General features: G+C 26.0%; 1 protein-coding gene across 1 annotated transcript in view; it reads left to right on the forward strand.

The window, feature by feature from the left end:
- The first annotated feature begins 3,274 nt into the window (after positions 1 to 3,274).
- Positions 3,275 to 27,232, forward strand: part of LOC107162101 (cyclic GMP-AMP phosphodiesterase SMPDL3A) — a 199,974-nt gene continuing 176,016 nt past the window's right edge. The window contains exon 1 of the mRNA XM_089229080.1: positions 3,275 to 3,293. The gene's annotated coding sequence lies outside the window, so the exon portion shown is untranslated. The remainder of the gene's footprint in view (positions 3,294 to 27,232) is intronic.

Below are 27,232 nucleotides of genomic sequence, written 5' to 3' on the forward strand. Positions count from 1 at the left end.
ATCAATAATACTGTAATGTTAAAATACGTTTTAATTATTTTTAATGCTACATTTTAAATTATTCAAATATTATTTAATGTTACAATAATCTTGGAATAATTGCAAAAAAATAATTCAGAGTATCTTTTTATTAGGTTCCTTGTATAAGTGTCTTAATAGTTAATTAAAACAACAAAAAAAACGCAAACTTTACTGAATGAGTCATCGTTATAAAAGTATTGGATAATATTATAAGTTTGAGAATAGCTCAAATAATCCTTTAACTTGAAATTAATTAGTTCAAATTTGCATAGCCACCTGCAAAATTGTATATATGGTAAAACAGTTTTATAATCAAATAACCTCTTTAATAAAAACACAAATGCACATTCAAAATACTGAAAACCTTTGTCCCTTATATATATATATAAAATGGCAAACAAATTTTGGAAATTACAATCCAATCATTTATCAACAAAAAGTTACGAAATTAAACACTAGGTATGATTATATTAATTATAAAATCAAATAAACTTTATTTGTATACAAATACAACCTGTATTAAAACTCTATCGTTATCCCTTTGTTTGTAAAAATAATTTTTCTAATTAGAAAATGGACCTAACATCCCTTCTTACACAAAATAATTAAAATTCTAAATATTTGTCCACTTCAATTTTTTAACGATTGGACTAATACTAAGAACAAAGTTGTTAAATCCTAGACAATTTCAATTCATAAATCTTACATTTTTATCAATAGAGAAACTCTGAGATTATAATAATATAATACTTAAATAATTTCTTAGTCCCTAATATTACGTACCACTCCCAATGTCGTTATTATTTACATACCTATCCACCCAAAAATGATAATTGCGTTAAATATGATAATTTCATTATTTGTCGATGTTTACATACAATTCATTTTTAATGTCACATTTCATAAATTGATCAAATCACATGGAAAATATAATAAGGTTTTTGAATAACTGCAAAATATCATTCGAAATCTCTATATGATTTTTGGATACTTCCGAAATTACCTACTTCAGTACTGTTATGACTTTCTTCCAGACCACAAAAATGCATTACATGTTATACAATACAGCGTACGTACACATTTAAATAAAATATTAAACGGGGGATATATTTTCACATGAAATTTATCTATATAAATTCATATTTATGTATATTTTTTATTTTTTATTTGTATGTTTGTATTCTCTCAACAAAAAGTAGGTATACAAATAATAACATGTTATAATTTAAAAAATAAAAAATACCGTATTTTGACTCTGCCAAATTTCATATTGGTGTTTCGGGCAGAGAAACCTTATGCATAGGTGAATAAATTAAAAAATGACATCAGTGGTTTCAGCAATTCAGCATTAATATTATAATCGAACAAATTAAGTATTAAACCAGTTTCAAATAACTTCACTGAGTCAATGTACTGAGATATATTATTAAACATAGTCGTTCGATATTTAAGTTTTATTCAAATAAAATTGAACTTACCACAAATTTCAGTAACCTAATTTAGATTAGGTTTTATACTTTGTTGATCAAATTTTAATTTTTTTACATATTACAACAACTGTCAACAACACTATAATAATGCCTAAACGCGATCTCAGTGATTTTCAAACCGTAAACAACGCATCACGTCGATCTTTAAAATAATTTTTATTTGAATAGTTTCTTATAGTAAGTAGATATTGAAAAGGTTTGTATAAAAATGCTCACTGACGATTTAAATAGAATTCTCATTCCAAATGCGAGTTGTAGCTGATTGATTTTTATACGATCATAAACCGTTTTTAAATCGATATTTGATTAAAAATGTTGAGAGTGGTGTCAAATGTGATTTTTCATAATATTAACGATCTACATGACTACATGTGGGTCCTTGGTGTCTTAAGCGATCTCACAAAAAAAATAAAAATATTTGAGAGTAAATTTTATTAAATATTATTTTACGGAGGAACACCTTATTTAAAATTTTATCATATTAGAAAACAAAAATATATTTTATATAGGTAGCCAAGTAGCGGTCAGCACAACAAATTGTGGATCATAACAATTATGTTAGATCGCTTATGAAACTAGAAAAATACATATTTCAGATCGCTTTACGATACAGTAACCAAATTCTTAACAGAGGTATCTGATAAGGTGATAACCATTACGCAATTCAATTTAGTATTTACATTGTGGACTACGCAGGTAGGTTAGGTAGATTAGAATTCGTATTGGTTATTTTAAACATTTTCCCCCAGATATATTATTTGAAATACGTCTTTAACACTTATTTCAAAACGTTTATACTTTCTTATCTCCATCATTTTTGTATCAACAAAAAAGTATAGGTACTCTTATAAAATTGAGTTATAATGTATATTTTGCATTCCTTCCACTTGTAAATCGCAATTAGTCATATGCTCGTGGAAGGACACTGCGCAACACGATGTTAACTCCAAAACTTTTCCGGTTTGCTCGATCACCCCCTCCCCTCACTGCCATTGGAGGGTGCCTAAAAATACTAATAATAATACCATACGTCTTACGAGTTCGATATTCACGTCTTGCAAATAACACATTAATTTAGTTGTTCTGTTACGAAAGTTTGCAATGTTCAGGAATCGTCAGATTATATTTATAGGTATTGTACTTATACACATTGCCGTTTCGGTCTTTTTTTTTTTTTTGGTTTTTTTTTTTTTTTATCATCATCACTCTTGAGTCGTGTTCTCTGTCAAAACATTATTTACGACATGACTTAATATAATAATAACGACGATAATAACAGCAGTATCCAAACTAACTCAAGACGCGGTGAGAACGAAAAATCGTGGTAGCGCGCGACCGTGTAACTGGTGTCGACGAATTTCTCGCGCTTGCGCTACCTTCCCCGACACCCGCCGTCCAATCTTTGTGGGGTGGAATGGTATGGCTGAAGGGTTGATTTAGGGGTGGCTGAGGTGGCGTTAGCCAGCCGCCGTGTATGGCGCCCGAACCGAACGCAGTACTCTCGCTGACACGTAGGAAAGCCGTCGAACGTATATTCAGCGCCCGCGCGCCATTTAATAACTCGTCGACAATACTACGAACGCATACATTTTCACGGTGGGCCACAACTGCCGGACGACTACACGACTTATAATCGCATTCCACTTCGGGTACACGCGTAACAATAGTTTAGGACGTTTTTGGAATTTTTTTTCGTTTTTTTTTTTTTCGAATCTTTTCGATTTTCTCTTACAAGTAAATAACGACAAACGCCTAGGCAGAATACCAAGACCTCATACGCCGGTAAGCACCGAATTAATCGCATGATGATAATAATGTATAAATATAAAAAATAAACTAATAATAATATACTATATCGTTATTCACGCGCAGCTGTAGCACGTTGGTCCTCATGCACAAAACAATATTTTTTCCCCTCTGTCCGCGACTGCCATGCCAGCACCACGGGTCTAATGCACTGACATTAAAAAACCATTACACGGCCGCGGCTAGCCGCTACAAACATGATATTATTATTACTTTCCGGCAGACGATCAATTTCCTATTTTCCGCACATTTTGTTCTTAAAAAATATATAATATTATGTATATATGTGCGTGTACCGTATATATTATATTATTGTTCTTATCATACGACTTAGACCGACGAGATTTCTCTCAAATAGACGTTTATCGCCACCACTCAATTTACAGCGTATCAAATTTACTCTTACAAGGTAAAAAAAAATGTATAGGTTAATTTTATTTTATCACTCAAAATGTTATGTGATCTTTAAAATTAATTATAATTTGTTGTGATTTATGAAACATGTCATCAATTACTGGTGACTATCACTGTAGTATTGACAACTATACCTAATTTTATACCACTGAACGGTTAACTGCTTATATATTTATATATAGGTACCAAAATCACTGTATGTGTGGTTAACTGTAATTTATTATTACAATCGCACGTAACTATTTATTGTTATTCATGATTTTATTTTTACAACAGTTTTTAATTTTTCTGTTTCATAACCATAGGGTATAGATTATAATGTAAGGATTATTCACACCAAGATATTGTCACGTCGCCATTTGAAGCAATTTACCGGTAAATGTAGGGTATTTTTTTTACGTGAGTAAATTCACTATTCTAACCATAAAATATACATATCCTATGGTCAATTATATGTGGAATCGACTATAAAAACCGTTTCAATAAATTACAATTCAGACATGGCGAAGAAAAATCTCCATTTGTGATACGATAATATGTTAGTCCTACGAAGCACTCGAGTCGGCCCGGAATATTAATCAAGTTAGTCGTGAATGTGTCTCGCGCACGAGGGACACCTCGATTAACGTTTTTCTGCAGCACTCGTTACTCCAGAAATGGCAACCATTTATTATAATATTTTAGACAAATAGAGTTCCTACTGGAAAATGGTAAGAAAAGAAAAAATTGGAATTTAAAATTTACGGAGACACGCCAGACATCCTCCCTTCGATATTATTTTTCATATAGCTTTTTTTTTTTTTTGGGGGGGGGGGTTCCTTAGCCATACGAAAATACCTTTCGTTTTTTAAGTAATTCATTTAAAACATATCAAAACTCGAGTAACCATAAGGATATAAATGTTAAGCTTTAATTATTTGATTTAAACACGACGAGTGGATAAAATGTTTCACTTGTGTGAATTTAATAAAATATTAGATTTTAATATTAAAAACAATCATTTTATTAGCATACACTAATACGAATGTTAGTGTTTATTTCAAAATATTATAAGAATTTCAATTACAATATTAATTATTATTTATTTTTATCAAAAACTATTGATCTTAAAGTATTGAGTTTTATCACCACATTTTTGATATAATTTCAATAACTTGTATATAATATTGTTACCAACTATGTAATATTGTCAATTGGCGTTAATTAATAAATAAATAAATATGTATCGTTTTAAAATATTTTTTCAAACTGATGTAACTCAATTATTTATGTTAAGGTCACCATATTTTAAATTTGATGTCTCTGGAATTTTTTCATTTCATATTTTTAGATCTTCAAATAGAAATTCATGATGGTAAAATGCCAAGCATATCAAATTAATATTTCTGAACTGTTAAATGTGAACTTTTTTCGAGAGAATAATCGTCTCTATAACTAGGTACGGTAAAATATAGGGTACTTAGATAATCATAAACAATTTTATCACTAAAATCATTAACGTTTTAAATATTATATAGTACAATATTATAAATACTTTTCATATTGTATGCTTTCAAATTCATGAAAAGCTTGTAAAAAATACCATACATTTTAATATAGTACGCAAGACAGTAGTTCACAAGAAACGTTACATACCTACTTGATAAGATGGCTATTTTGTTATGATGATGTACGTAGACACCTGTGTAATATTTAATTCTACTTCATATTATTGTCAAAATATAATCTAGAAAATGAAAAAAAAAATGATAAATCACTGAATGTTATTCATAAATAATATCAAGGAACATTAAATGTCCAATATAATTAATATATTTTGTTTACAAATATAATTTTTTTTTAATACTTCAACGTCATGTTTCCGAGACATCGTTTGAATAATAATTGATCGTGAACAATATTTTATAGGACTTCTGTTCGGTTAATATATGTTACACGAAACAAAGGAGTCGTTAAGATAGCTGTGTAAACTTCACTTCAAAGTCGATTTATTTACCTACCTACAGACTTCCTTTCGCGAAAATAATAATAATGTATCCTTTTACACACTTGCGTATAAATGTTAAGTTAATAACAATTTTGTTCTCTATTTCGTAATAACGCGTTTAGTTTTGACACGTTCGTTTTCAGTGTGTAAACATATTTTTCTTTCACTTGACTATTTACTTTTATTATTTTTAGCTACTTTAACGCGTATTGTCATATTGGTTTGCAACTATACATCGGCACGTGGAAATTATAATATATCACATCACACACATCGTATAAATCCCTGATATCGACGACAATGAGCTCGTTGCTTTACTTTTGAGTACACACACACACACACACACACACACACACACACACACACACACTTATATATATATATATATATAAGTATATATATATATAATTATATGTATATATATATATATATATATATATGTGTGTGTGTGTGTGTGTGTGTGTGTGTGTGTGTGTGTGTGTGTGTGTGTGTGTGTGTGTGTGTGTGTGTGTGTGTGTGTGTGTGTGTGTGTGTGTGTGTGTGTGTGTGTGTGTGTGTGTGTGTGTGTGTGTGTGTGTGTGTGTGTGTGTGTGTGTGTGTGTGTGTGTGTGTGTGTGTGTGTGTGTGTGTGTGTGTGTGTGTGTGTGTGTGTGTGTGTGTGTGTGTGTGTGTGTGTGTGTGTGTGTGTGTGTGTTCGTGTGTGTGTGTGTGTGTGAGAGAGAGAGAGAGAGAGAATGTGTATCATGAGCATAACAAACTTTTTTTTATTTAAAAAGTTTACCTTCGTGTGATCCGTCTCCCAAGGTGATTATTCATAAAAAAATATATAATAAAGCACATTTTAAAATATTACCTACAGTATCTAGTTGAAGAAATTATATGGCTTTAGTATATAATATTATACCAACACCTTGTGGATTAAAAAAAAACATATAAAAAAGTGACAGATATTAAATGACTGAAAGAATATACTTCAAAAATGTTTACATAGAAATAAAAACTTCAAATTGAATACTTAATAACGATTACTGATTGTCATAATCATTAAACATCTTTGAAAATTATAATTTTGAATAAATGCATAATGCACTTACATGCTACAGTCAGACTGATATTTAAAAAAAAGGCATTCTAATTTTGTATAAACATAAAATACTTAAAATACATACATATATGAAATTTTTGTTTTATATTACCATATTTTTCCTATTATAATGCCATTGAAAAATTAATTTTAAAACAAAAGCTTTGTAATCGGTTATTTTATTACTTTTAATAAGGATATATTCTAATTTTCTATCGTTAAAGTTTTATGCACATAAAAGTTTTTAAGAATGATGACCATTTAATATTTGTTATTAATACCTTAAATAATTTAAAAACTAATTTCAATCATTACTCTAATAGATAGTTGTAAAACATTTTTATATTCTTTATTATTTTGCTATAAATTTGTATTTTTATTGTTTTTAAATAATATACTCGTATGATACATTTTGTCAGAAAACATTTATTATACATGGTTAGTGATCACTATCACGTAAGTGTTATATTTTAGTTTTAAATAAATATTATTAAATTATAATTTAACTTATTCAGATGATATTGAAACTTGCATAGGTATTGTACTTTATAAACGTTAAGTCATCACAGTTCAATAGAAAACATTAATTTGTTCATTATAAAACATAATATGAAATTTTATATTACAAGACCACATCAGAGAACACGTTTTAATCACGTTAAAATCATAAATAATTGTTTGAATAGGAAGAAATTGATGTTAATAATACATCTATAATTTATGAACGTAGTGTTTTCGTTTTTATTATAAATACATATAATTTAAATACGAATATTTAAAATTAAATTAATTAAGAAGCTACGTAAATGATTATATTATACAGTTAAAATTAATTACGAATAAAATAAGAAACTGTTTTAAAATTATAATTTAAGAAGCTTAAATATTTAAACAAAAAAGATTGTATATAGACAAATTAAGATTAGAGTGGCTATTAGATCAACTTGAGGTAGATACAAACTTACTGAAAAGTATAACTATATTCATTCAAGTAATATCGATGCAATAAAATGAATTTTTTTAATGAAAGTTGATGTCGTCTTTATAAGTACCTATTTATCCAAGTAAAAGGAACCGTCGTTCATTTAAATTATAATTTAAAGTCTCTCTCTCTCTCTCTCTCTATCTATCTATCTATCTATCTATCTATCTGTATGTAGATATATATATATACACATCCAATAATAAAGGCTTTGTTAGTTGATGATATATTTTTAAATTAAAATCAATTGAGATTCATACTATATAAACTAATTCCAACGCTTTTTTATAAAATCAGCTTTATAAATCCACTCAATTAAACTGTTATTACAAAACTAAGTTTCAAGGAAAAGTAGAAAAGTTTCAAAAGGTACCAACTATCAAACAACCAAACAAAGTATATATTATAATTATGTCTACAACAAATACAAGTTTCAAAAATTTAACTCAGCTCCAAAATATGATCTATAATATTTTGTAACACAGTTTTCAACAATATTACATACCACCATCATGTACCAAGTTGTAATAATTAATTACCAAATTGTCAAACTTCATTCAGTTGTATTTTGAGTAAAGTCATATATTTTCAGACGATGTTCGCAGTTTTACAGTATTAGATTACAGTATAGGTATGAGTGATTTTTACTGGAAATAATAATTATCATAATAAGCATAAAATTTAAATGCATCAATATTGTACTCCTAATTTTGGATTAAATGAAATTGATTGCTGTACGTTTTGAACGGATTTAATAAAAAAATTAAAAAGACATTATATGTTAATTTTTAATCTAATTCATTATTTACAACAAGTTATTATGTAAAACAAAATTATATAAAAAACGTATGTAGAATATAGAAATTAATAATAATTAGTATCGATAAGACATACAATAATTTTAAATCCAAATATCTAAGCTACATTCAATTTAATTCATACAAGTTTAATAACGGTCGAAATGAACTTAATCAAAAACGACACGAAAAGGCTTTAGGTTATATTACGGAAAAAGTAGACATCTTTAAATAATATATCATTTCCATTACCTTACACGAGAAACCGAATTTTAATTTAACAGAACTGATTTATTTATAAAGAAAGAAAACTTAATAATTAAAATATATTGATTATATTTTATAAAGCTATTCAATAATGAATTAGGTAAATACCAAATGTGATATTTTGTTTCTATTTTCGTTTATTATTGACCTCATTGAATATTTTATAGTAGATTTCCATTGATTCAATAACATCTTAAGAATTTTATCGAATACCTAAACATTTTTTAAATATAAATTTACAAGAATGTTGATTTATTCGAAATGTTTCGTCAACAGACCTTTTGTAAACCTGATTTAAACTTTGCAGATGTTATGTCTACAAACATTTTTCTCGTGTCTCTCAGTAAACAGTTCCTCATTGATCATTTTTATATACTAATGTAAATAACAAATAATTGGGAACCAATAATATAATAAGAAATTTAAATTAATATTTATTATTTTTAACACTTAGAAACTTTAAGTTTCAAATTTATTTAAAATCCTTACAATTCAAATTAATACTAGTCTTATGCAATTAAATTAATACATTGTTGAAAGTACAGGGTGATTTACTAAGCATGCTCACCCTTTTTTTTTAATAATGCAGTTATTCAAAATCTGATTTTTAGAATCTTTAAATATACTAGGAACACCTTATTATCTAATTCTTGAGATTTATTACTACTTATACTCGTTCGAATTTTGATTTTGATACATACAAATTTTCAAAAAAATTATCTACTAAATAATTTACAGTAAAGGGGGTTTCTCATTTGAAAAACAAAAGTTTGTATCATCGCAGGACATTCCTTAAGTGGGACAACAATCTCAAGAACTTGAAAATATGATCTTCGTGTATATTTAAAGATTTTTAATAACTGCATTATTTAAAAAAAGGAGTGGGCATGCTTGGTGAATCACCCTGTATATAATATAATATACATATTTATTGATATTCACGTAATTGTAATAAATAATAATATATAATTATCATGAAATTAGTTAATTATTTTTCTAATTTTTCTAAAACGTAGGTATCTGTTTAAAAAAAGTCTAAATAATATACGTAGGTACACGGGTAATAATATTAATATGCACGACGATTTTCAAAGTTATGAAATTTTAAGAGCTATGTTTAAAATGTAGTCTTAGTAGTCTTTCGCGCCTTTCTCATTTCAATTTGGTTTCCATTTCATACAAAGTATACAATATGAATGTTACATATTATATAACTCTTTAGTCTTTTCCCTAACCGATCTATTATGTATATGTTCATACGTCATATGGTATTATGTTAAAAAAACCATGACTACGCGTTATTCATTAATTTGTTCTTGAAAAATATGTTTAACCTTTGTTTCTGGTAAGTAAATTAGATAAGTTAGGTCATATAATACATATATATATATATATATATATATATTAGTATGTTAATAATTAAGTGTAAGTATTTTGAACTAGACCATTTAACCTAATTAATAATTATTATCGTCGATAAAATAAAACATATTATTATTATAATTGTTTTTTTTTTTTTATTTAAGCTTCGGAACTGAGGTCATTAACTGTAGGTTGGTTAGTAGTGTCGAGTTTTGGGACTGTAGGTTTTTGGAACACTTGTGTGTTTTAGCAGAATTTTTAGTTGGCGCCTTTAGTTTTCTGCCATGCCTGGATGGGGGATGGCGCCCTCTTTCTCTAGACGTCTAGACACTGACTGCCCGAAGAGAGGTACCCTCCAAATCATATTAATACTGTCAACATTTTAATTGTATATTAATATTATCTATTATAATGCTATCTACCACCTATTCATAAGTTTTAAGTAATATAATTATTTTAATTGCAAATTTTAATATCCATAGTTGTTAAAAATAATTTAAAAAAAACAAATTCATGAAAAAAACCTGTGAAATTTAAATTATGTGCTTTCACTGCAAATACTAAAGTTGATTTTAAAATGATTAGTAGGTAGTTGATATTATCCGGCGAGAAATGAAATAGCCAAATTAAATTTACTCGTCAGCATTTCTCAGGCCAAAATAAACATTTTATCAGTTATAATCAGTTGTAGTTATTTATATCATGTCGATGACGTACTTATCAAAATCCCTTAAAGTATGTAATCCAATTAATCAGAAATGTATGAACTGTCATTGAATATTAGTTTGGTTCAAACTATTGACTTGATCCGGCAATTCAATAGTTTAAAGGCTAAACTACGATTAGTTATGTTATATTGTACTACGATTTGTAAATCCTATTTCGATTAATAGTAAAAAAAGTACGTATTATCATATAAAAATTATTTAGTTATTGAAATAAAATCTATGATTTTATTAAAATAATGAAATTATTATTTTTATTATTTTCAATTAAAAAAGGGTAACTTAACAAATTTATTTTAGGGCGTTGAATATGTTGATACTAAATTAATAATTATTCACATTTGATGCAATACCTACGTCAAAATTGAAAGCCATCATTTTAATATTTTGTTATTTAGTTTTCAACAATAGTTTTAATTAAATTATTATACACATCAATTATTTTATATTTTTTTATTATTTTTTTTTTGTTATGTACCTATAAACTACCAAACAAAACCTATTCATATACATTTATACCTATTCATGTACTAACTAATAATATTATATCCGTTTACAAATAATAAAGGACATTCCGTATGTAAAAAAAAAAAAAAAAAAAAATTTGTATATTATAAAATTATACAATATAATTTTAAATTGAACAATATTGTTCCATATATAGAATATTTGTTTAGTGTAATGTATATAATACAATTCTGATACAATGGAAATGGATAAAAAAAACAATACAGTACACTACGTCTGCAATGGTGATATATTATCAGTACAATCATTTTTCGACAACATTTATTAGGAATACAATGATTTGAAAAATACTCGTGACGACATGGACATTTATCCTAAGGGTCTTTTCACCCACCGACTAACTTACAACAACATTATTATGAATAAAGATAATAAATATAATACATTCTGGCGTTCGATCCAGATCGTCGGTTTGACGATGTCCGTATACACGATGATGTTTTCCTGTATAGAAAAACACCGCGAAAATATTCACAAAGTTTGCTTTTAATCCGATTGAAAAGTTCACCAAAAGTATGGGTGTACATGTTTGGACGTGTGAGCGTGCTGAAACAGGTGTTTCCCGCTAGCGCATTTTTACCACTCATCAATCACGGTACATTAATGATTAATAACAGCGCAAAAATGTATTGCGGCCGTCAACCTACAATAATAATTTTATCGAACGTTATGGGGAACGTCCGTAAAGCAAACTATCTTGCACCTACATATTATAATATACAATTATTCTGAACACTCGGGCGCGGAGTAACCCATGTGGTGTTGGAAACCTTCAGGCGGTATGATGCGCATCTTTCCAATATTATTATTATTATTCGAGTAACGCTACACAACTTTACTATGCTGCCGAGAAACAGTGCGATGTTGTCGATTATTTTATCAAATAACACTCATTATATAAAAAAGTATTGACTTTTTTCTAAATATTTTTTTACATAGTTTCAAGTTGTTAAAAAACCAACGCTTTTATTAAAAAATTATATTTTTAAATATTTTTTAAGTTTTTTACTTTTTTGAATGACAACATAGTTTTTTAATTTCATATTCCAAAGCAAAATATTTTTCTGAGTATTTTAATTCGTAAAAATCGAATTTAGGACAAGTAGTTTATGAGTTATAAGTATTTTAAGTATTACATGCACAGAACAAGTTCTGTGTTACAAGCGGAGTAGTGGATAAACATTTTGCGGGGTAAACCAGTACCACTCCACTCTGCGAATCTAAACTTACTTTAAATACATATAACTCATAAATTACTAACGCTAAATTCGAAATTTAATTTGGTATATAATAATTCGTAATGATTAAAAAAGAAAATTGCTTTATTAATTTATGAAATTTTAAGTATAGGTTACCATTTGAAAATCAAAAGTTGATAGTGATTTGCCTAATAAATATAAGGGTGAAAAATATTTAAAAAAATATACAATTCAAGAAGAGTGTAAATCTATAATTTTGAAGAAAAAAAAAATTGAAAAAAGTCAATACTTTTTGGAAAAATGAGTGTTGTTTGATAAATCAATCACCCTGTATATATAAAATATATATATACGTATAGTGTCACCGTTGCGTGCCAACCTCTTATACTTTTTCGAGGTAAGTTTATCAACTGACAAGTGGGTACGCGGTTGTAAGTCGCGTGAGAGATTTAGGTCTTCGGCTCCACGACATAAGAATAAGTACGTACCTACGTACATTTGCGTTTAAAAGCAGTATAGCTGTTGTAATTATTTTTAGTTTTTACGTATACCCACGCAGAATGTTTGAAGGTCGGTTATTTCTCCTCTTCTCGAAAATAATATACAGCCTCTCAAATTTTTTGTTTTCCAACACTTTCTTACCCCGCTGCCACAATATTCAGTCATAGCAGATCGTGTATGTAAATTATAAATATATATATATATATATATATATTATTTTTATTTGATACGAATATACGATTTATCGACGATATATGAAACGTGTGTTTCAAAAGACTCTGAATAAATATTAAATGTGTTTTATAGCTGGTACGTTTTGTTTTTTTGAGTTTTACTATTTTTCTGTATTCCAAAAAACTCAATTCATCATGATAATTTCTAATTGTATATTTTGCATTTCTAGTTTTTAAATTCTTCAAAACCACATTTATAATTATATATTTATGTATATATTATAAACATGCCTACAGATTATAGTCTACATATATCTTTTGGTTTCTTACTATGTATATAATATAATATTTATATAATTAACGATTTAAATGCATATCAATTCCAAAAATAGTAATTGTAATACTAATAACAATCATAAATAATAGGTAAATCATATTATCATGTCAAACGTTTGCATCCTCATTAGTTTACGTTGCGTACACATTGAGACGATGAATATCAAGCACCGAATCTGCACACATGGACCATAATAGTATACATAATATTATATAGTTTATCCGACTGAGCTTAAATGCCTTTGTACCAACTTAATGCCATTCTAGGCCAAATAATGGTTTTTGTATCTGTCTTTAATGTACCTACCAATCATAGAAACGGTTTGGATGGGATGTTGTACTTCTGTCTCAAAATAACCCAATGCGACGACGAGGACCATCATTTAAGCGGTTCTTCGAGCCGTGAGACCAGAAAACCATAAACGTACCCAAAATAATTTTCTTACATATTACTTACTCTGTCAGAAGGTCCGCTCTTCATACAAACAGCAGCAGCCAACTATTATAAACAGATCGTGACTGAAATAAGTTTTTCTATGAATGAAATCGACCAACAATATGTGATGACTTGTTTTTATTATTATTTAAATTTAACAACAACGATGATAATTTAATTTAATAAATAAATAAAAATAAAAACAGAATAATTGACAAAATAATTACCATCCACTAGTTATTTCAGTTTAATTCTATTTGCACTATTATTATTATCTCAGGGATTATATTTTAAGCCGTTACTAATGTCCAAGTGTCATTCCACCAGCAATCGTTCTATTCCAAAATATAATACTTTATTCAAGACCACTTCAATATTTATTCGAACCACCGTTTAAATCAAATTGAAAATAAATTAGCCATATAATCTTGACTACATGCAAAATAAAATATTAACGGGTTAAGGAGTGACGGGCCGTCCGTCGGGACTTTATTTTTTTCTGTAGACTTGCTTAGTAATGAAAATAAGGAATAATATGAGTTAATCAATAAATTAATATTCTTCTTCTACGATATCAGGAAGTATATAGTAGTTTAACGTTGTATAATACAGATTTTCGTGATTTTTGAATACACGAGACTACACAGCAAGTATTTTATATTTACGGTGATTTTTCATTAATGTGTATTTTAGTTTATTTTTACAATATTGAAACTGGTTTTACAATGCGTATTACTATTTATTTTGAATATAATTCCATTGATCAAAAATGAAAAAAAATAATTAGTGACTATAATATCTTATGCTATTACAACTAATAGCACAATTTGCATTTATATAATATTATAATTAAAAAAAAAATACACACACACAGTATATAGAAAGAGACAAAATGTAATTATTAATTTTTAAGAATATTAATTAATAAAACGTAACTTATAAAAATATACCTATAGTAACTTATAATATAATTTATAGTTCTGAAAAACTGAAAATCTATCACTATATTTCAATTGAATCGTATTAGACATCAAATAATGTTATTATTATAAAGAAAAAAATAAGTTAAAAGATATTAATATGACATAATCATAGAAAATCATAAGATGAGTGCAACAAATTAACTATGTTTCATTAGTTCATACTACGCCTAGTGTCGTTACGTTTTGTCATCATAAATAACATTTGTTTTTACAAAAAATAAAATAATTCTTTAGTTTACATGAGCAGTGATACAACTAGGATCTATTTTCAGAGGTGTTATTCATATAAAAAATTAATTAACAAAAAAAGATCTTCACTTTGAAATATTTGACTTTTAAAAACATTTTGGAGGGTCACAACTCCCAAACCTCTCCAATGGTTGCGCTACTGTACATGAGAATGCATTGATATTCAATAAAGAACTGTACCAATAGTTTGTCGCGTTCAACATAATATTATAATTATAGCTTATACAAATTTGTTTTTCCAGATTTCCGAATGAATTGTTTCTAAATTTAGTTTTAAAATCGTCAATAGCAGCATTAAGATGTCAATCAGCCACTGTATTGCTCTGAATGCCATTTTATGTACTTCATGCTTTCGGATATAATACAAACAGTATTAATGTTATATTTTTAATTAAACAAATGACACTTTTTTTTTAAATACAATTTAAAAATTAATTTTATTCTGATAACTTTATTTTCTAGATTTTTTTTTTTTGTTTTATATAGATAAAACAGAAATTGATTATTTATCAACCATAACTATTTTTGTTTTTAATCTTTAGAAAATAATTTTTGTTCCATGATATGAGTATCGTTTCATGTCGTAATAATCTAAAGACAAGAGCTGCAATGAAGATATTGTATTTTATTCAAAGTGAAAAGTTTATTTTTTATTTTATTTTTTGAGGTGGTATCAAATATAGACATAATGTGGGTGAGGCAGAACAGGCAAAAACACACACACAAGAATAAAAATGAGGAAGAAAAAAAGAAACTTTTTAGCTATTAAAGGACATCTCCCAATAACGTAGCCATAACTTTTCCTATTAGCTAAGGCGTTTCAATATTGCGAGACCATCGTAAAGTCTTGCTTTCCAGCTAAGGCCCTCGTGTCCTTCTGCTATTTGAGAAATTACTCAAAACTTTCATATTGGGCTTTATTAAAGTTTTGTCAGAGTTTCACTATTTCCCTGTTTCGACGACACCTATTCTATTTTATTCCATTTTTCTTCTTCATCATCCTCCCTTCATCGCCGTTAGTAACTACTGATTTTTTTTCACAAATACAATTCGAAATGCTACTTTTGTCAATAAACATGAAGTTGTGTCACGTATCATTGACCAAACCCAACTCCCTTCAACTTTTTTTGTAAAGGTCATTCACACATCCACATATAAATATAACTATATAAACATATAAGTTAGTACAAATTATTAATGTACCTATTTCTAGATATTTGAATTATATTTTAAGCTTATTGAAAATATAATCATCATGTTTATCTTTTTAATCGTTTCATTATAAATTTATATATATATTTCCATGTCATTAACTTTTTACTCATTAAATGTGTTGAATTTTGAATCAATTACATGAGCCAAATTTATATATTTTAGGTATAATTAAGTAATATTTCATATTTTCTACTAGTTTGTATTTTAGTTTACAACTTTATTTAATTAGTTTTATTGAGGAAATAATTATGTTGTTTAATATTAGAACCATTTTATACCAACTATGAATAAATTAAAAATAGCGCATTATTTAACAATATCATAACTTAAAATAAAACTTATAAAATGATATGGTGTTAATGTTTATACTCTTGTCTCATCTTAAATTATTTAATAAGATTGAAAATATTAATTTTTTCCTGAAATACTGTTTTATAACGACTTTTAATTATTTTCTGAAACATTATAATTTGTAAAAAGTAATGTTTGTTTTGTGCTAAATGAATCACCCAATACCTATATTATATAAAAATAAACATTTACATTCACTTAAAACGTTAAAATTTGCATTACCTACCTATTTGTCCTATATTACAGAATATCCAGTTGTATCGTTTGATCATAATTCTTTTAGATATTTTTGTGATTTTTGTTAGGTATATCATATCTGAAATAAATATAGTAACTATTTCATCGAACCTATATTATTATAACAAAATTATCGGTAACAATTAGGTACAAAAAGAAGGTATAAAATCACTTATATTACATATGTTTATTAACATGCTCATCTATATTTTTTCCTTTAGTAATTGTTTCTTTAAACATTTAATTTTTGGATTTTTTAATATAAACAGACTACATTTTCAAATTGGTTAAATATTAATTATACTTCTTAAAGAGTTTATAATTTCAATTGCATTTAAAGATAAAATTTGTATTTTTTTAGTCTCAACAAAATTTGATGATAAAAATAAATTATGAATAGCAAGGAATCATAATAATCATAAAAATAGTATCCACATTTAACTTGTTCTTAATTTTCTTATTTTCTGTATTAATGGTCTATTGTCTTGTCTTCGATATCAAAATAAGAATCGGAAAACAAAAACTTCTATATAGAATTAATTTTTTTTTACCGGTTTTATAATTTAAAGACTGCACAGATACATTAGTTATTTATAAATTAAATTATTATTTTTTTACTTGATGTCTGAACCTGGGGTTAATTTAATAGTGATATATTGTTTAAATTAGAGTAATAATTTACTTTATTATTTTAACTAATGCAACAATGTAAGTAACTGTACGATTTTACGGGGTGGAAAAAAGGTTAATTTTTTATTGAGGATATTTTACTAGGAGGTTTAAGCAGAACTGAATACAATTTAAAACATATACATGAGATGGATATAAAAATATCGTCTCGGTAACACGGTTTTTGTGCAACATTTTTTGTTTTCTTTTGCTTGATTTCCATAAGAGAGGAAAGGGATAATTTGTCTATCCTGGATCTAAACCTTGAGGTCAACTTGAGCGATTTTCTAGTCTCAACTGTCTAGTTTTCGAAATCACAGATAATCAATATTTTTTTAAATCTTAGGGAAAAATTCAAAAATCGTCTTAAAAATCCGGTTGGTTTGTAGACCAGATTTGTATGTTTTTCGTAGAAAAATTCAAAGTGAAAGAATTTCAAATTACCACATATATAATAATAATAATAATAATATAGCGAGCTTATGTATACCCGTGAAAATATCAGTAGATTTTTTTCATCACATTGTTCTAGTCTGTGTTTCTAGTCCAGTTGAAATCCGTTCATCGAAAGAAAATATGGTGGACTTAGAATGTGAGTTGATAAATATATCAATGTTACCAATTTTCTTCGGTTGTCTCCAGTGAGTGATCCAAAGTCGGATACGACGAAGGTTTTCCCACTTGCTTATGTATATAAGTTATTTTTTTTTTACCATTTCTCGAATGGTTCAAGTATAATATATAATAATATAATAGTGTGCCACGTCCGAAATGGCATTCCAATAAAAGTCATCCGTTCAACAAGACCCGTATCGATTTGAATTATGTTATGTTGTATATTAAACGTTTAAATAAATTTGTATATTTTTTTTCATTATCTGACGGATGATATACCTATATAGATATTACAATAACTAAATTGACTATAGAGTTTTCTAAATGGATAGTTTCTATAAAACTATATCTCTATTATTTAACTATTTCCAATATTTTCCCGTTATAAATTAACTAATAGCAAATATATGATTATTACTACTTATACGGGTGATTCTTTTATCATTGAACACTCATTATTTCAAAAATTATTAATGTTTTTTAAAATATTATTTTATATAGTTTCAAGTTGTTAAAAAATCAACGTTTTTATTAAAAAATTATATTTTTTAACCTTAACATTTTGTAAGTTTTTTACTTTTTGAACTCATCCTAAATTCGATTTTTATGTATCAAAATACTTAGAAAAATATTCTGCTTTGGAATATGAAATTAAAACTCTATGTTGTCATTCAAAAAAGTAAAAAACTTAAAAAATGATAAGGATAAAAAATATTTAAAAATATAATTTTTTAATAAAAACGTTGGTTTTTAACAACTTGAAACTATGTAAAAAAATATTTTGAAAAAAGTAAATACTTTTTTAAATAATGAGTGTTCAATGATAAAAGAATCACCCTGTATACATTAAAAAATTAAAAACTTAGCTCTAATACGAATTAATTTTTCATGATCATATTTTTAACTCTTATTGTTCACAAGTACACATCAACTAAATTATGTTTTGTTTTAATTATTATAATTTTTTTTTTTTTTTTTTTTTAGTACAGTTTTCTACACCTAATATCGTTTAGCCTAGATGTTATAAGTCGGTTTTAATTGTGAGGGAGGATACAATATTAGTTTGGAAAATATGTATATTGAATGAAGATTTGTTTCTAAAAGCCCAACCCGAGCGGTCACCCATCCGAGAGCTAGCGGTTCAAGCCGATGCTTGACCTAAGTTATGCTCGTAACTACGGCTAATCTCAGTGCCACACCAAGCCCCCAAAATTATGCATTACCTATTTAGAAAAATCATTAAATATGTAAAATAAGATACCTATATTTTGTTTTTTTAACTTCTGAAACTGTGAATTATATAAAATAGTATACATAGTACATACATTACATATATCTGTCATATGTTGCGTTTTGAAATGAAATTTTATAAAAAAAATCTAGCATTAACACAATATTAAATTCATAAATTTCTTATACATATTATTATTATTATTTTTATTTTTAATGACAATTAATTAATACCAAATAATTGTAATTTATATAACATGTTTATCTGTTTATGCCTTAAGTTTTAATAGGATGATGATGAACTTTATAGATATAGTGTATGCTTGGTTATAAAATATAAGTATTAACATATATTACTGTCGTTTTAATTGAAAATATAAACTTAATATAAATTATAATGTATAACATTTACTATATAATTATGGTAAACTTGTTGTAAACTGAAATTAACTTAATATTAAAATTAAAACAGAATATAAATTTTGTTCATAGAAAATTAGATTTGAGTCAACTATGTTATATTTATTTCAGCAATACAACAATTGTATAATACAATGGTTTTAATATTTTTTTGAAAACGATGTGATGCTCATAAAATGTCCACAGCACGTCTAAGCGCCACAAATAACTTTTTATTTTATAATCATTTTTTTTAGGTTATTTGAATTTTAGGATTATAGACTAAATTGGATAAACAAAATTGTGTTTCATTAAAAATTAATACCGATTGCATGAATTATTGTTTGATATATGTTTTATTAAATATTGGTTTTATAAATAATACATATTTAGAATCTCACACCGTCTATAGAGAATGAGACATACTAGTTGAAAATCAGTGTACTACATATTAACCACATCTTATTATTATTATTATTTACCACTTTGAGGCCTTTATTACATATAATATTTAGGATTTTGTATTTAATAACTGTGTGATTAATTCACATCTTATTATTTCATAAATATGAAACTCGAATCTTCCTTATGAATTAGATTTAAATTTTAGTAAATAACGAAATATGGAAAATGAAATTTATTATTAACAATAAATTACAGCGTAATCTTAGTTTGTTGCTGAAATAAAATATGAAATAATATATTGGAATGTATTTAGTCATATTACTTTTATGATTAATGTATCTTAAAATAATTATTACAATCAGTTAATCGAATTTCAATTTTACTTTGTTCAATTGCATTAAAAAAAAAAAAAAAAAATACAACATTAAGTATTATTTAATTTTGTAAACTATATTAAATTACAGTATCAATTGAGATAATTAAAAATAATGTAGATATATAGTTCTTTAAAATAAACTAGAGATTTTATTTAAAATACATGTAAGTAAAAATAATTAATAAATTCGCATTAAATAGTAAAATCCTAAGTTGCACGGTTTGAATATCTCTTGTATGATATAAACAGATAAATATTTATCAAAGATCTAAGGTCTTAAATTAAAAATCCATCGTGTTACTTTACATAGATGAATAAAGTTTCTGATGATCATAATTCAAGTTATTGTACATTTCGTAGATAAAATTAATTGTATGTTGAAAAATTAAATAAAGTTTTAGTATTCAATAAAAAATAGACGATTGTCAATACTCATGTTTAAGCATCAAGATATTTTTCTAACAATTTTATTTTGCCACAAACTCAAAGTATACTATTGATTAATCAACGTGTTTTCACAGTATACATTATTGTAGAATTATTAATAGTGTTTATCTATATATACACATACACACATACTACATGCATACTACATAAAAACATTATTGAGTGTTTATTTATTATAATAAACACAAACACAATGATTGATTAGATCCATAGTATAACCATTTGCAATGATTAAATCGAAATCGTCTTTGAATTATTTATGAAAAGTCATCTCAAAATTGAAGTTGGTCTCTAAAGTTATATTTTATATTATAATCAAATTTATCATATGCAAATATCATTATATTTTTTTATTTTTTATTTAATTAAATAATACTTCTTAAAAAAAGCATTATTTTTATTTTAATAATAAAATAAAAATAATGTTAATAGTTGTCAATGTAATCTAAAACCAATGTAATTAAAATTTTGTAACCCAATGGCCTATGTCGCCGAGGGTATATTTCGTTTAGTAAAAAAAATAAAAATAAAAATAATACCTAAAAAGTAGGATCTGGTTGGGTTGACTGCCGAGTATCTTCCCATAAATGCAACCTTCTGGCAATAACCGCATTTATCAAGTTTACTCATTATACTAATAGTATTGTTAGTAAGTAATTTTATATAAAAAAAAAGATTTTAAATAATTAAATAATATATTAATGCATTTAATAAACTAGATTTAAAAAATAATTTAAAAAGCTAAAACTTTTTCTAAATTACTTTTTTTATGAACGAGAATATTTAAAAGTTATCAAACCCATTGGGTTTTAATAGTTTATATAATATTTGATGATGTATATAAAATTATTTTTAATTAAATTTCTAGTTATTTCATGTTCCTGTCATAATTTAAATTAAATTGTATTTATTGATTTAAAAACTCAACTAGTGGTACCTAGTTATTTTTAATTTGCTTGATTTTCAACTATTGTTTACGCCTCATAAATTCATATCTATTTTATATAATTTATATCTCTTCCTCATAAACCATAGTCAACCACGGTTGGCTAGATAAAAATGTTGCCTAATTATTGATAATTTAACTAGACTTTTAAGCCTATATAATACCAGTCAATAAATCTCGTACATGATAAAAAAAATCTTTAAATATAACATTAGTTTATTTGTATGTTGTATAGTTTGTGTAATATGGCTTAACATTATTCAATAATAGTTAATTATATAATATTGCAAAATTAACCTGTATAAATGTTACTAAAAATGCAGACCAAATATGGATCTTAAATTTTTTTGTTTTGATAAAACCGTAGTATCCAGCACATGTAAATTCAGAAATCTAAAATAGATTCCAAAATATTATATTGCACACATCAGTCAGATTCAGTTATCATGACAATTAAAATACAATCTTGACAATAGATTAAAATCGTCAAGTCACTAGTTACCTATGCAATTTATTTATTGTTATATTTATGTAAAATATTAAAATCAATAATATTTTGGTAAAATGCGTTTTATTTATTTGAATGTGTAAAATTCCTTAGGTACTTGAATGCTTATGGTTACTCTTAGTAGATGAATATTTAAGTGCGAAATACACCGGGGAAGAAAAACTCTAATATTAATATTTAAATGCAAGGCATATAATTAAGTATGTGTACGTGAAACACAGAAACCACTGAAACGTGATTGTGAAACTTTCCATTATAATATGAATTTTAATAAAGTAACTTCAATGTAATATTATAGTTAAATATGATCACATAATGTATTTGTTTTTTTTTTAATTCTATAGAAAAATTCACATTATTTATTCGTATTTTTATTGACATTTATAATATAATGACTTGTGTCAAAAACTTCAGTGCAAATTCATAGGAATCATTTACATATTTACAACCCTTGAAGAGGTCGTTAAAGAAGTAGATTTTATCACGAGAAACTTCTACTGCTGAATATTGTTAGATTTTCTACAGCATTTTTACATACCTATATATATTGTATATATTGTTTTTTGCTGCCCTCTAAGCCTATAGTGCTCTTGAAAGTACAAGAAAACGAATTCAAACCGTACAAAAAGGTCAGCGATAAAAGTTTTGGGACGCGTTTCAATGGGCAAAACACTATTTGTTAAGAGCAACATCATTGTTTTGATATGATGTAAAAATAATAAAATAGCAAAATTATTGCACGAAATCCCTTTATACAGTTTCCAAGCAGTCAATAACGTATCTATATTTTGCCAGTATGTGGGTTATTTTTACGTTTTCTTTCTATAGTCAGACATAATATCATAACGTTCAATGCAGTTTTATATAATATCATAAAACTCAAATACATATTTCACATGATATTATAGTAGTCTTTACATTAGGTTGGAATAGGTCATGTTTCGGGTAAAGATCGAACTTTACAACAATATTATATTTTTTTGTGAAATCTCAGTTATGTTTAAGCCGTTCAAGGTTCTAAAAATTTGGTGTGCTCATATCTTAATTCATATACAGGACTATTTACCAGAAACTCTTAACAAAATTTTTTCATTTATACAAGTTCTGATTTTTAGAAATTTTAAAAATACTTTGTTGTGTACTACATTGTTGAAAAAGAAAAAGGGGGTAGGTATGCTTGGTGAATCGAAAATCACACTGCAGTATATAAAGAATTTGTAGTGAAATGTTTTTGTATAATAAATTACCACAGTCTAAGTTATTTAGGTAAATCATAATAATAGCAATAGCAATAACAATATGAGAATTTAATTATGTGTGACGAGCTGCATATTTCATTTGTTTTAATTTTAAAAACATACGAAGTTAACCATTTCTGTGTACCAAGGTATATACGACTATCAAACACGAAATTATAATAATATCATATTAAAATATTACACATCATACACTGCGATACCTACCTACAGATTTTAGTTACAATAACATAAATGAAGATAAAACGTTAAAAAACTAAGAGAGTGCAGTATAAAATATATTATAACACGCACACATTATGGTATACAGCTGAAACAGTACTAAATTTCAACTATCTTCGATCGTACTCCTTTCGCAAAATACGATAAACATAACAATAAGCTATAGCCAATATTTAGTTGTTTTTTTAAAATATATATATAATTTCTGATTGGTTTTGTTAGCTAGTGGCTAATGTCGATATCTAACTACTATTATGTTATACAATAGTAATATTATTTAATACTGTTGTTAAATGAGCGAGTACTTAAATCATTGGACGCACACCAGGGGATATCTATAAATAGATATATTGTACAATATAACTACAAAATTTGTGTATTATAATATTTTCAACAATAAAAACACTGTAGAAGGAGAATTTTTTTATTAAAACTATAGTTTGTTGGATAACAAAGTAAAATTGTTACAATTTGACCAAAGTTTTTTTTCTTCTGATAGTCATCATATCTAAAGCAACACTTAAACATTACTAATTAGTCGTTACAGGAATTTTAATCATCAAAAACGTTGTTTTAGTAACATTTTTGTGTAACGAAAGAATTTGAAATCTTATTTAAATAAATATTGTTGGTTGAGAACACATAGTTGAAAGAGAGTTTTTTGAATAACAACGTATATTTCTAGACTAAAAATGGATAGTATACTTTGTAATTTATTAGATATAGATATAAAAAAAATTATATCTGGGGTAATAATTTTGATATAAATTGCTATACTACCCAACTTAGACTTGGTTAAAATAAATCTATCTTTCTATTATTTTTTGTTTAGTTTCAGTTCAAATATAATATAATACAAACAAAATTAATTACAAAAATTAATTTAAGATTTGTAAATATTTAATTTTTCTAAACATTATTAGATACCATCTTTGATGTAATATATCATAAACATGAATATTTCTTTATTTTGTCATCTATAGACTGTTTTAAATGAAAATATTATAAAATCGAATAAGTTTTTGTTGTTTAAAATTAAAATTTTAAATGATTGATGTTGTTCAAAAATTATAACTTTTATAAGAAATTTAAAACCGATGGCTACCACTTAAAAAAAATAAAAAAATAAATATAATTAAAACTATATTTATGTTTGATAATATGTTTCTATAAATTTAGGGGGGAAAATAAGTTATAAACAATCTTGCCTATTAAGAAATTATAAAAATTCCAGTAGCTTTTGAGTCTAATAAGGACAAACAGAGGAATATGAATTCTGCTATTATTGAAATTCATGAATTTAAGAATGTATTTTTGTTTTTTAAATTTAAAATTATAATACAATATTAGCGTTTACAGTTGAAGTGTTCAGCGATGAAAGATAGAGTGTTCACTGTTCACACCTGTGATCTATATAATCTTGTCAGCAATGTTTAAATTTATATTTCAACTACAAAAAAACTAATAAACTGAATTATTCAGTGAAAATATCTGAATCTTATTCAAGTAAAATAGAGGGTTGTATCTTGTATAAAAATGATGTAAACATCAATTTTGTAAGAATTCAAACAATCTTAAGTGACTAAGCAATATTTATTCTTTTATCAAAAATGGTGAAAGCTCTGAACTCATTAGATTATAAGAATAATAAAACAAACTTAAATGTATTATTTTAGCAATAAACTGTTACATTTTATTGTATATTGAAATACTCATACAATATACATCATCGTTTTTATATAAAAAATCTGATGTTAAATTGAATATAACTATGTTTAATTGGCAAAGGTCTCAACATATTTTTATACGTACAATTAAAAAACACACCTACATTATAGTATATTGTATACAAATATATAAATATCATTTTTATCAAGCAATATAAGCTAAAGAATATACAATAAACGTTTCATAAAAAATTTGTATAGTATACACAGTATACACTCGTTAACAATATTATATTTTGATCAATTTTAATAATATAAAAGAGTGTACATATTATTGTTCAGTTGAAAATTACCTAACATAAAGTACTTTTATACGTATAAAAAAATAAATAACTAGAATAAAAAAGTATCATAAAAAAATTGAGTATTTTTGTTCTGTATATATATTATACGATTTAAAAACTTTTTACTTAAAAATATCAAATGTATTAAATGTGAATAATATGAAAATGCATTACCTGTGGGCCGTGAATTCAACATAATTCAAGTTTGGGTAGATTCATAAAACTTGGTATATTATATACAGTCATATAGGTTCAAAATATTTTTTTATTTGATATACCTAACACCAAAGCAGATTAAAAACTTAATCTATCATTTAAAATGTATAATTCAGTGTTCCATTTTGATATTTTTTTAACAAGAGCCATATTGTAGGAATTAAATTTGATTTATTTGAAAATGATCTAATACCGTATAAATAAAAAAGCGGGTAAGTGGATGTCGCTCTGCTGTACATTAGGGGGTGGGGTGGACCTCTGACTAGGGTAGGTTAAATTTGAATGCAATGATAGGTATCATTGTATACGAAAAACGCGGTGTTCGTCAATTGCGCCGGATTTGGGACACTACCTGTATAGTATACATCTATTGCGCCGCTATAAAAAAGGCATACATCAATTGCGCCGGAGCATTTGACAATGACACAGAGTGTCTTGGTTAGTTTTAATTTTTATAATAATTATATTATGTTATAATATATTAGTTAAATATTAATTATATTTTTTTTATAATAATTTGTACAACAATAAACAAAAATTTATACATTACACACAATTTAAACAATTTGTAATCTAAAAGTCGATGACTATGTAAAAGTTTAAAATATTTGATATAAAAGTGACTTATCTGGCAACATCAGATTCATCATATTGTGAGGCAATTAAAAATATGTCGAAAAAATGGTCAAATATCATATTTCATTACACACGTAAAAACCATAGGTTCAAAACCTATTTTTAAGTTCCTTATTTACCAAATATATAACAATGCTATTCTTTAAGTTTTGT

The sequence above is a fragment of the Diuraphis noxia genome, unplaced genomic scaffold (genome assembly GCF_037042655.1).
Source record: "Diuraphis noxia isolate RWA-SAM2 unplaced genomic scaffold, SU_Dnox_SAM2 contig0005, whole genome shotgun sequence".
Classification (NCBI taxonomy): Eukaryota; Metazoa; Arthropoda; class Insecta; order Hemiptera; family Aphididae; genus Diuraphis; species Diuraphis noxia.